Source organism: Ambystoma mexicanum, chromosome 1p (genome assembly GCF_040938575.1).
Source record: "Ambystoma mexicanum isolate Mex_15411 chromosome 1p, UKY_AmexF1_1, whole genome shotgun sequence".
In the NCBI taxonomy this organism is placed as follows: Eukaryota; Metazoa; Chordata; class Amphibia; order Caudata; family Ambystomatidae; genus Ambystoma; species Ambystoma mexicanum.
The window spans coordinates 1068541661-1068554382 of NC_090921.1; the positions used below are offsets into that span (position 1 = coordinate 1068541661).

Genomic DNA, 12722 nt, shown 5'->3' on the forward strand with positions numbered 1-12722 from the left:
TTCCCCTTACCTCTGCACTTGCGCGATCTGAATGACACCTGGCCTAGTAGGATCGTTTGTCTGTCTTCCCCTTGTTTCCCTCCCTCCCTGCCTCGTCGCGCCTTGAAACACTTGTGTATAGGCGCGTTACAAATATCATATCATATCATATCATATCATATCATATGGATGTTCTTCGCAACTTGTATTATGGTTTCCCATATGAATTTGGGTGTGAGCCCCAAGCGTGACTTATTTCTTCTTTCTGAAGACTTGGTTTGCTCTCCCGACAAGTCTTTGTCTGATGTGGGTGCGAATCCCAGATTCCCCTTTCCGAAGGTATTTCTACTTTCTGTTGACTTGGTTCACTCTCCTGACAAGTCTTAGTACAACTCTGTGGACTATTTTGGTGCGAGTACCATACTTGCCTTTCCGGCATGTGTAGTGACCTGCTCAAGGTTTACGAGCCCCTGCAGCTTTCTGCGTACACGGTTTGTGATGTCTCCCTTGAGGCAGCTGGGCTCACACATGGTACTCTGGTACCTTCCTGTAGCTTCTCTCCCACTGCACAGACAGGTGTGCTCGTTCGTCTTTGTGGTTTCCCGTTCTCTGGGACATCAGGAGGTTTGTGCTACTTCTGGGCTGTGCAGTCCTTCCAGCCTGGACCAGCCCTGGATTCATTCCTCCTCAGGACGACGTCCCGGTCAGCGCCCACTTCCACGCTGCTCTCAATTCGGCTCTTGCGGTTCCTCCTGGAAGGGCTTGATGGCTTGTCGAGTCCTTCTTCATCATTTATCTTAATTTGGCCATTCACGGGGCATAAACAACTAGACTGTTCAATGTCTCTTTCCAACCTGGACTCCGTGCTACTCCACATTCCCTCGTCTCCGTACTAAGTGAGCATGGAGTGTCTAACCCACTAGCCTTCTTCCTCGTCTCTAAGTGAGTATTGAGATGGTAACTCGCTAGTACTTGTCCTCGTCACAATATCCTCTTTTGGAGTTGCCTTTGCAGTGTAGATGGGATGTGACTGTAAGTGTGAAGGGGAGTGAGGGTAGGAAGGAAAGGTGCGATAACTTTGGAAAGGGGCACCAGGGTCCTGAGTTGGATGAGAATGCTGCTTTCCTTCTAGATAGTAGTCACTGGTCCCAAAGCGGGTCTTCCCTTCCCATGAGATCCTCCCACTGAGTTCCACCGCCAGGGGGACTATGGCATAGTTGGAATTTTTGGAGATGTTTTTCTAGAAGCTCTTTTTCTAGATGTTTCTTTTTGGCTCTATTCTGATTGGAATTGGGTGCTGGAAGTATTTCTTTAAAGGCTAATCAAGTCAAAAAGCCGTAAGCCTCGTATCCATATCCACATTTGCATGGCTTCTGCATCATGTTCCTGGGCTCAGCTTCAAATCGTTCTTGCCCGTCCACTCTTCATGAGGATTTGTATTCTTTAGTCTCAACGTGCGTGTGGTGGGAACGCCCTCAGGGATCGCAGTACACAGTATGGGAAATTCTCATAGAGGTTTAGAATGCGTGTGTGCATTTTTAGCCAAGATAAGGAACTAGATGGGCTGGCCCGGGCTCCTGTAAGCATCCCCAAAGGGCAGGCATGTGGACGGGTGCTGAGGGAGGTCAGGAGAGTGTGTGAGTGTCAGAGACTTGTGTTGAGCTGGACCGAATATTGTTATAGGTCGCCACTGTATTGTAACGGCAGAGGTGTTGAGGCTTGGTCTGGTGTAAGTGGGCAAAATGTTATGTGCCCAGCTAACCCAAATTTGTCTGAGATCGTCGGTGCATTCTGGTGCCTGAGTGCGGGTAGCCATTCCTGCGGCCAATGTCCACTGAAGTGGTGCGTTTATACGTACCTTGAGGTTCGAATGGATCTTTGTTGTTGGCGCTGTGGTCCGTGTGCTGGAGTCCTCTAGGCCCACATGCTGGAGCACCATAATAGATCTTCTGAGCGTCATGGACAAGCTATCATATTGCATCTTCTAGGCATGATAGACTGGTTGTCTTCTAGTTGCGTTATTGAGGCTCCCCGCTTATCTTTATTTGTCATTCGCTGGCAATGCGCATACATAAAGGGGCATTATATGGGCTAAATCCTAGGTCTTGTAGGTGTAGTGAGAGGCGCAGGCGGAGGATAAGGTATCTTAATACCGGGTTTCGGGTAATGGAAGGAGCTCTAAGGCTTGGAGTCTGTGTGGTAGTTTATAGACTGGACTGTCGATGTGCACTGTGTATTAAGAGGTATGCAGGTGTCACTGGACAGGGGCTAATGTGATTACAGCCGCCTTCCGCCTAGTGGAGCGTGACCATGTTCCTCATTGGGCATTACATTAGCAGCAGCCTGGCATGTCCATAGTTGGTGGATGACTGAGCTGTGTGGATGGTGGTCTGTGGTTGCCAGTTTGCAAGGTGGGCCGTCGCGGTAACGGCCGGTCCTGCCTTTGGTGTCAGGTTATGTCCCTGGGTGGAGATTTGCACTGTCGTTGCTAGGGGGATGTGGATGACCTGGCTGATCCGTGTTATGCTATACCTTGCTGAGCGACTGGTTTGGATAGGAATGTGGCTGTGGCTGGAGGACTGATGATGTTGTGATGGAGATGGAAATGGGAGGGTGGGGAGGGACTCCATTCCTCTACAGGTTTCAGGGCGCCCCTGAAAATAGCCTTGTTTTTAGGTCCTTTCTGAAGGAGAGGTAGTGTTTGTTGTGGCAGATATGTAGTAGAATGGAGTTCCAGATGGAGTGGGCTTGGATAGAGAAGGCGGATCCTCCCATTCTGGTGGGGTAGGGGGGATAACATAAAGGAGTGCCGAGCCAGATCAGAGACATCTGGTGGGATGTTAGCAGGTGATCTTGGCCCAGAGGAACTCTGGTTCAGTGTTATGGAGGGTGCAGTGTGTGTTGCATATGGCTTTAAAGGTGGCTCAATGGCTGAGAGGGGGCCTGTGTGGTACTCTGAGGGCAGGGTGATATGTTCTGTGGAGGAGAGGGCGAGGAGGAGTCTGGCTGCAGAGTTTTAGATGTGTTGGAGTTTCCTGTGTTGTGCTTGGAACCTAAATAGAGGGAGTTTGCTTAGTCTAAGCGGGAGAGAATAATGGCAAGTGTGAGAGTCTGAGGGTAGGATAGGCAAGGGAAGATTTGCCTTAGGATGCGTAAATAGAAGTTGCAAGTTCTGGATACAGAGTTGATGGGTTGGGAGAGGGATAACTCGGAGTTCATAGTGCATCCCAGATTTTTTTTTACAGAGGTGGAAGCTGCAGGTGGGGCTCGTAGGGCATGTGGCCAGGGTATCTGTTGGGGGATGAGAGCGGTTTTGCTGCATATTAGAATTTCAGTTTTTTCAGGGTTGAGGAGAAGGTGGTTGGCTGTGATCAATTGCAGAGAGGCAGGAGGAGAGGTTGGGGGGATTCTGGTGTTTTGGAGCTCTTGAAAATGATCTGGATTTCACCTGCATAGTTATAGGATGAAATGTTGAGAGCGGATGAGTGCCGGCAGTGGGGTGAGGTTGAGATTGAAGAGAAGCGGTACCAGGGAGGCTCCCTGAGGGACCCCTATCAGGACAGGGCGGTGGCAGCGGTGAAAGGCGGAAGGGGCATGATTTGCGATGGTGATGAGATCCATTTTAGAGCAGAGTCTCTGATGTCTAGTGTGTGAAGCCTGTCCATGAGAATTGCATGATCAATGGTGTCAAAAGCGGCAGATAGATGAAGCAGGATTAGTGCGGCACATGTTGTTTGTAGATCGTCCCAGAGAGACACAATAACGGTTTCGATTGCTCAAAGGGGTCTAAAGCCAGATTGGGCTGGGTCAAGAAGCATGTTGGCTTCTGAGAATAGGCCAAGTTGCTTGTAAGGAGTGCGGTCTAGAAGTTTAGCAATGAAGCAGGTGTTGGAGATGGGTTTGTAGTTCGGAGGAAGTAGGGGTCGAGAGAGGGCTTTTTGAGAAGGAGCTTGACATGAGGTTTTGAAGGCTTCTAGGAAGACACCAGATGAGAGAGAATTGTTAATAATGGGCCGAGCAACGTTGCTAGTACATGTTATAGTTAGGATTTTTTTTAAAGAAGTGTAGCTGGATAGGGATCTCCAGGGGAGCCCAAGGGCCGGCTTAGTGCTAGGAATTTTAGGAAATCAGAGTGGGAAATGGGTGTGAATGAGGAGAGGACTGACCGAGCGGGCCGTGGAGGGATAGGACCGGAGGAAAGGGGGAGGGATGGCCAAAGCTATGGTGGAGAGGATGGAGAGGTGTCTCTCTCCATAGTGGTGTTGTGTAAGTGGTCAGATAGTATGTAGCAGGATGATTGTGAGTGTGGTGAGGGATGAGTTGAGCAGCTCAGGGTATTGAATACAGCGATTATATTATGGAGTTCCCTGCTCAGGTTATTGGAGTTAGAAATCCGGTTTCTATAGAATTACTTTTTTGCCTTTTCTTATTTCGGTCAGGTAAGCCCTATTTAATCTTGTAAAGGTGATTTTATTTTGAGGAATGGGGGTTGTCCTCCCAAGTTCGCTTGAGGTGATGCTTGATGGTTTTCAGGGATTCAGGTTGGGTCCTGATCTCTAAGAGGTGCATCTAGTAAGCGTGAGGGTGACGTGTGCGCTGGTGAGCCGTGGATAGAAAAGGTCAATGGAGGGGTATCCTCCCTCCGGTGTGAGGTCTGGAATGGTGTTTAGATGGGAATTGGCCAGATCAGGGTTTGAAATGACTTTATTCCAGACAGGTACTGCAGGGTGAAGGTTAGAGTTGGGGTTGGGGTGTCAGGGGTGAGAGAGAGAAGGATGCACAAGGGAGATGAATATAGCATAGTGATCCGTCCAGATTAGCAGACGAGGTGGGAGGATGGAGAGTAGGTCCGATGTCCTCAATAGGGCGTCATGGGTGTGCCATGCAGTGTGAGTCGGGAGGGAGATCAGCTGAGTCAAGCGCAGAGCTTCCAAGTTGTCAGAGAACGGGTCATCATTTGATGGGGTATCAAACAAGATATTGAAATCTCCTAATATAGTAAGGGATGGATGCAGGATTAGGATGGCTGATTGGGAGTCACCGATATTCCTGTTGTAGGCCTTCAAATGAATAGGAAGCTGTAGGTGAGGGAGTGCTGGAGACAGATCTTTACTATTAGCGATTCTCTGTCAATGTTCAGGGTAGATTCTCAGTGTATATCACCAAGATGTGTTTTTGGATGATTGCTAGTCCTCCTGCTCTGCTGGATCTATTTTATACAATCAGGGAGTAGTCCCGGGGGAATGCCTCATGTGCGATGGGTCTGTAGTTATCGGTGAACCATGTTTCAATGATGGATTGGATGTCAGGCTTTTCACTGGAAATAATTTTGAAAACTTATTTGTTCTTTTGAAACAGATCTGGCATTAGTGAGTATGCAGGAAGGCTGGTGTGGTTTATGGTGTAGGGTCGGATTGGGGTTGGCAGGGGTGTTTGGTGTGGGGTTAACAGAGGGGTGATGGTGAGGGAGGATGGACTGAGAGATGAGTGGTGATCAATTGTGGTCCTGGAGGCGGGTGGGCGGGCGTGGGGGGGAGGGGAGTGCTGGGAGGCACATCTGAGTTTCCTTCGGGGGTATGTGGGCTGCTGGTAGGGCGTGGGGGTTTTCACGGGGAGGTGAAGAGCCAGGGCAGGGTTGGGAGTGGGAGGAGAGTGTTGGGAGGAATAAAAAGTGGGTGTAGGGTGGGATTCTGGGTGGAGATGACTCAGGGTGTGAAGTCCTGGTGCCCGAGGGGTGTGCGTTTAGAGGGTAGTCTGGGGGGGCTTAGGGGTGAGAGTGATTGTGAGAGGGAATGTTGAGTGAGATGTGCTAGCCAGGGCGGCCCGTGCTGTACTTATGGAGGTGAAGCGCGATTTGGGGGTACTGCGAGTTTGCATGAGGGCAGGGGGTAAAGTTTTGGCGGGTTGAAATGGGAGGCTGGAGGGTGTGTCTGGGTGTTTGACAGGGGTGTGGTTTGTGAAAGCATGGACTTGTGTGCATTAGCTGCTGCTGATGTTCTGGACAGTAGAGAGCGTCAGCATGCTGCTCTGTTCCTGGGGTTGTGTGGAATGCAGGAGGGAGTGGTTTTTAGAGGATGTGAGGGCGGATGGGGGACGCATGGTGGGGACCCCAGTTTAGCTGTTAAGGGAGGGGAGGGCGAGTGATAAAGAAGGTGGGGGTCTGTGGTGGGGCGTGTCATTGGATAGGTTTTTGGAGCGCCAGCATGCGGCTCTGAGCTGGGCAGAGTGGGGCATGGTGAGGCACCTAGATTCAGCACACACTGTGAAAAACGCAGTTAGATACAAAGCATACAATATGTGAAAATGCACCTAGATTCAAAATATACACTGTGTGTGAAAGCACTAAGATTCAAACGCACACCATGAGGAAATGCACCTAGATTCAGAACATACACTGCGTAGGGGAAAAAGCACTTCGTTTCAAAACATACACTGTGTAGTGTGAGAAACCTGAAGGTGTCTCTCTGACTAGTCCCCAGGGGTCTGTCATCCAGGTGGCCAGGACACGGCCATCGCTATTGTTTCTGGGGGGTGGACCAGTGAGGCAGTATCACCTAGATGGGAGGGGGTGGGGTCCTCGGTGAGTGGAAGTGGGGCACGATGAGTGAGACGCGGTATCCCCCTTATGACACCTTTTCCCCAACCTACCACATAGGATACGCAAACACTTTATCCTCCCTCCCACTTTTCCGAGGTGAACACTTTCGCATATTACGACGGACTAACACTCAAGCCATTTACTTGACATGTCCCAACACCAGGGTCATACAAAGTCAGGCAATTGACCAGGACCGCACACACCTGACTTCCCTTTCCCTTCCCCACAGGGATAAAAGGTGGAGCACACGAGCACAGTACGAGCAAGGCAGATCGGACAACGTGAGAGCTAACTCAGCACGGCAGTTAAAGATGAGGAGAAAGACTGTGCATACTGAGAGGGTGACCAGGGTAGAAGTGACCCTGCCCTTTCTGTTCAAGGCTGGTGAAATTGCTGCTGAAGGAATCTGAACCGCGTACAATAGCCAGCGTGTGTCGCAGCAGATGTCAACGGTACATGAGACCCTCCTCCGCTGATAACCAATCCAAGGAAAGACGCTTGTGTCTGTGGTACCAACCTTGACTTGAAAGAGAAAGAAAGCCAAGCGGTTCATCACAGCCGTTGAGTCGGGGGAGAGTCGATAAGAAACGGAACTGTGTTGAACGAAAAGTAGCAAACAGCTATTTGAACTTTGAAAGCATAAAAAGCTACTGATGCTAACAGGGGGAAAACCAGCAACAGAGGAGTTCGGCTCCACGTGGGTGCTCACTTAGGAAAACTCTGGGCGATTACCCAATTGTTGAAACTGCCAGTACTAGAAGGACTTGGGAAAGGCAAGAAAAAGGGTCAAAATTGTCATACAGGGGTCTTGTAAAATCCCCTGTACAGTGAAAAGTCTGACGCATGATTGTGAAGCTAAGGGAAGTGAATCCAGTTGAATGGAAAAGGCACGATTGACAAGACTGGCAAGAGTGACCCCGAAAGAGGGATGCCGATAAAGAGGGGCCGAAGTCTAAAGTCACCATATACAGTGTGTTAACAAGAGTGAACCTGGCCGACGGATGTCCACAATGTACTGTTTAAACAAACTTTCTAGGGATCTGCGCCTGGAAGAGGGGGATCCAAGGGTGAAAGGCATCACAGACGTGCATGTTGAAAATAACTTTATTATTTTATCTACATCAGGCCCACGGCGGCAAGAGACTTTTTGATAGAAAAGAGACTTAACCACCAAGGGCCCTGATTGCTGAGAGCAGAACCGTTGGCTCGTTCTGGGAAAGCTCGAGCGTGTGCTGTGCTCCAAAATTCTACCTTGTCCCGTGCTGAAAATGTGGGAAAGGAATACCCCGACTACCGCATCCTGTCTGATTATTTGTGAACACTTCCTTCTTTATTAAAGAACATTATCTCACACTCCTTTTTGTATTCAGCATAAAGATTGGCAATAGTTTTTTTTTTTAATATAGGCCCTTTTATTTTGAGAAGACGCCACTCGGACTGCCTTATTATTGTTTGATGGTCGAAGCTTGCTCCTAGCTTAGATTTAGGTTTAGATTAGGCGTTTTTACAACCTACCTATACAGTTTGATAAACACCCTTGAGCTGTGATCACTTGTCTGTCTTTACTGTTGTCACCATGAGTTCCTTACAGTAGAAATGCACCTAGATTCAAAACATACACTGTGTGGTAAAATAGCACTTAGTTTCAAAACATACAGTGTGGAGATGAATAACTTTATCAGGTGAGCTGCATACCTAGCCACCTGTCTTGGTCCGGTGTAACAGTTTGGTCACGCCATACGATCCTCTAGAAGTGATGTAGTGGCAGCGCAATGATGAGCTGAAGTGCAAAGTGTAACTCAGTAAAGTGTTAGCAGGGAGTAGTATTAGAGTGGTAGGGTTTTACCTGAGCACAGAATTGGCTGTGCCCATTTCGCCTACCACCGTATCTGAGTTGTAGCAGTAGGCTGTCCAGTCTGGCGAACAGGGGAAAACCGCGAACTAGAGCTGCCACGAAGAGGAGCTGCCCTTAGTTTTAGCATTTGCTGGCTTCCCGGGCAGTGGGCTACCCAGGGGGGAACCACTGAAGATGAGTCTTCCGCACACGTGATGCCAGTTATCACCAATGGGAGGACAGGTTGGGCGGGCACACAGGCCGGGAAACACAAAGACCGCAAGAAGAGTGTTCTGTAGCAAGAGCTGGCCCAAAATCAATAAAATGGGTGCCTCTGGCGCAAGGAGATACTTGCTGTGTGAGCGCTGCAATGAAAAATGTGTGCTGTTTCATCCTTTTATACAGAGCCCACTTATGGGGTTGGGAGGTGCTGTTGGCACCAGGCACTTCTTGCAATGCCATTGGTGGAATTGTCTATGTTTCATTGTAAATATTAAAGAGATGGACATCCATAATGAATAGTAGTATAATTGGGTGTACAGTAGACACAAGGAATGTCAAAGAAGACATTTTGAAAGTGCAACAGTTTTCTTTGTATGTGGCTTTGACTTACCAAGAAACACTTATATATTTCTATAAATAATACAATGACTAAGTTATTAGAAATGTTTTTCCGTCCTCTACAAAATACCTTCAGCAAATCATGTACACTAAAGTGACAAAAGTGATGTTGAGCGTTCCCCCCAAGCCCTCTTTACACCACCTTTCTAGGAAACCTAAACCTTGTAATGACTTCACAGAAAGCCATATCTTTTGAAGTCATGCAGAGAGTCATTGCTGGTTTAAAGGTTAATTGCTTTTAAACATAATGAAATCAAAATAGAATGATAATACACAGAGGACTGTGTTGTGCCTGGCTGTCACTGGAAACCCCTTATAGAAAAAAGCAACAGCACTTCCTTTAGGCCAAGAGGCAGTACACCAAGCATTGTGGGGTACTTTGAGGAAATCACACTCCACAATTTATATTACTTGCTCCTAATCGCAACCTCCCCATAAAGAAAGAAATTCAGTGTTTCGGTGTCATTCTGAAACCAACGTTTTGGACCTACATCAACATTTTTCGGGGGAGTGAATGCGTGTGGATTATCTTAAGCTGACTCGTTAATCAACGGCAAATGATATTAACAAATAATTTGCTACGGATGGGTCGGTCTTGCAAGAAACGGCGAGAAAATCTAGATTGCTGTCTGATACTCAAACGGATACCTTATTAAATTCGGACCAAATAATTATGCTTTCAGAGGATGAATTGGTTTGAACAATTTGTGAAAATCTTGTATCCAGAATGAGTAAGGGCAGACTCATCTAGTAAAATCTCAAGAGCAATAGCTAAATTGAAACTTGCTTCGAGGCAACAATCGCAAACATTGTACAACACCCATAGCAGGAGAAAAAATCAGACTTTTATCTGCATGCTGGTACTAGCACAGAAATTAGACATGTAATATCTGTTAGAGCCTGCTTAGCAGAACGTTTTGGGAATATTACAGAAAAAAGTATACTGGAAGGTGCGGGCGATGTTGGTTGTACATCAATTGAGACTGCCCATATTGACTCCAATTCTGACGAAGGGCATGTACAAAATAACTCTTAACTTCTCAACATTTAGAGGGCGGTACCCTGCGATAAGTAGACTATCAAATTAAGCTCTCATTACCATCGGTGTCAGCTCTAAATTCCATTCTCAGCACATCTGTCAAGCTTTATGATAACCTCACAGACGAGGGGAGGCCGATACATTAATACTGAAAGAATTACATGTTAAGATTGAAATTTTAAGAAACTGGGTTATGATTAAAAAAACAATCATCTGAATCTAAAAATAAGAACCCTGCGAATTTTCCATCCAGTGGCCGGGGATTCGAAAAAGCTGCATCTATTTTTGAAAAAGATCAATTGAGGGAAGATTTTATAAATCGCTCTCCTATCGGCCAAATGGAGCGACTTTCCGTGGAGAATATCATCAACAGGAAGAATAAAACCAATGATGTAATGGTACATTCTGTGGGGGAAGCATAGCAGGAGGCCCCCAAGATGTTAATGAAGCAGTTAAGGAAGAAAAAAGCATTTAAAAAACAATGGGAGAAAACAGCAATTCAGGTGTGACCCCGGGAAATTGGGAAATTCATGAGATCTAAATCATGGAGAGGAAGCAGTAGTAGATATCGAGACGGACTGCTCCTCCGTAGATGAATACGAGAAAAGCCAACCCCTAGATACTGCATGTCAAACTTGAGAGTGAATATACAAAGTATATCGACCTAACTGTGAAACAGCCAGTGTCCTATCAATAAGTGTTTTATCAGGGGGAGGCAAATAATATATTAATATAGCTATCCAGATGGCACAGCCCAATGAGTGTGGACAAATAGATTTTGAAAAAGTATGATCGCTCAGTGTAGTAGATACACAGAAGCCAAGCAGATCAAACCCTGTCCTCTCTAAAATGAATATAAAGACTGTGGTTGTTGAGCAAATATTTCCAAGAGAAAGTGACAAATCAGGAGGAAAGGACCGATGGGCAGCCATGTTTAATATGCCGAAACAAAGAAAGCAGTCCCCCAAGTCCCAGGGTAGTAATCAACAAACAACTAAAAGCATGGTTACTTTTCAACCCAATCAAAATGTATATGATCTAAACTAATGAAGTCAATCAGGACTCTGGTCTCCTGGAACCGCTAATTTCTGTATGGGATTCAGGTGATGCGGACACTGAGTAGGTTATTTGGCCTGAGCGAGAAAAATTCCCCAAAAGAAGCATTGGGTGATAGGACAAAATACGCCAAAAATCTGCAGATGAAGCAAAATCAAAGTAGCTGGAAGGGAGATACCTCAAATACTAAGAATACAAATAATCTTATTATTTATTTTGAACTTCGTCCCTATCTAAATCTCAATATAATCCTCAATCGCGCTAACATCTTTTAATTGGAGAAATTCCTGCTTCGGAGAGAATCTCGTCCTTGGGTATCAATCGTATTTGTTTCCTTATGAAGCTAGGGCAGATTTGGTGGAAGTCCATTTGAAGCCGTCTTTTGTGATAAGATTATTGAATGACAAAAACAACTTGTTAAGATTGGGCTGTATGATATATCAAGAAAGAAGGGAAATAAGGTATCTTTTAAATCAGGATATTGCATTGGGAGGCTTGGCTGAGAAACAGCCTAAGGATAGTCAGTTAAGAAATGGTGATCCTGATATTTCAATGGAAAGCAACAGTTTCTTTAGAGAGAGTAAGTAGCTTGAGTACAACGAATGTGCAGCGCAATTGGGCATTGTTGTTGGAAGCATTAAAGAGAATTGACAAAGGAAGAAGGTGTGAATAAGGCCCTTTGATACTAAATGAAATATGTCATCTTGTATGGATTACAAGAGGTTTTAGTAGCTTCATGAATAATTAAAAGCAAAAAAACATTTTCAGTGACAGCGATATACTCTTCTTCCCGGAAACATGGCTCTTGTCCAAAGTTTGGATCAATGGATTTACTGTTATCCAACAATTGGCCAATAAAACACATGGGGGACATCTCTCTAGGGGCTTGTTGGTAGCTTCTAGAAATTCTAAGATGAAGTCTGATGTTAATGTCTGGAAATGTTCCTGGTATCCTGGCAGCCTCAGTGGTGATGGAAGTACTTGGTAGTAAATTACACATGTTAGTCCTAAACCTCTTACTGTAATCCAGTAGTTATGGATATCCGTTTTATTTTAGGTGAAATATCTGAATTATTGGGCTCTTGGATGGCTAACTGTGAATCTCATGTAATTATTGCGGGTGATCTGAATACACAAGACCTAAACTCCTGTAAGTGTGATAAAAATAATATTAACATGAAAAAGTGGAGGGCGTGGTTTAAAGACTGGGACTTGCTTATTGTTAATGAAAATGCATATGGGGAAAAGTCAGAAAAAGTAACTTGGAAAAGGTGTAGTATTTTCTAGAATGCTGTTTGATGTGTGTATCTCCTTTATGGAGAGTAATATGAATCTTAGTGACCATAAATGCTTTTAACATCCCAAAGATTAGCCACGGGGAAGGTAATGCTACAGACTTTAGGGATTTGGAGGTTAACTCTGGTAGTTCACAATTAGTGACAAAATTGGAAGAATTTACCCAAAGTGCAACTTGGGAGGAAATATATAGGGTATGTACTAGTCAAGGTTTTAATGGCTTTCTGTGGAGTAAAGAGATGCCAAAAGGTATGGAACCTACAAGAATCTTCCATACACACAAGTTTTATAAAGCACGG

At 45.9% G+C, this 12722-nt stretch overlaps 1 protein-coding gene across 3 annotated transcripts in view; it reads left to right on the top strand.

Annotated features, from left to right (window-relative positions):
• The window catches only part of ARHGEF11 (Rho guanine nucleotide exchange factor 11), a 1841770-nt gene that overhangs the window by 593845 nt on the left and 1235203 nt on the right, over positions 1–12722 (top strand). The window lies entirely within an intron of this gene.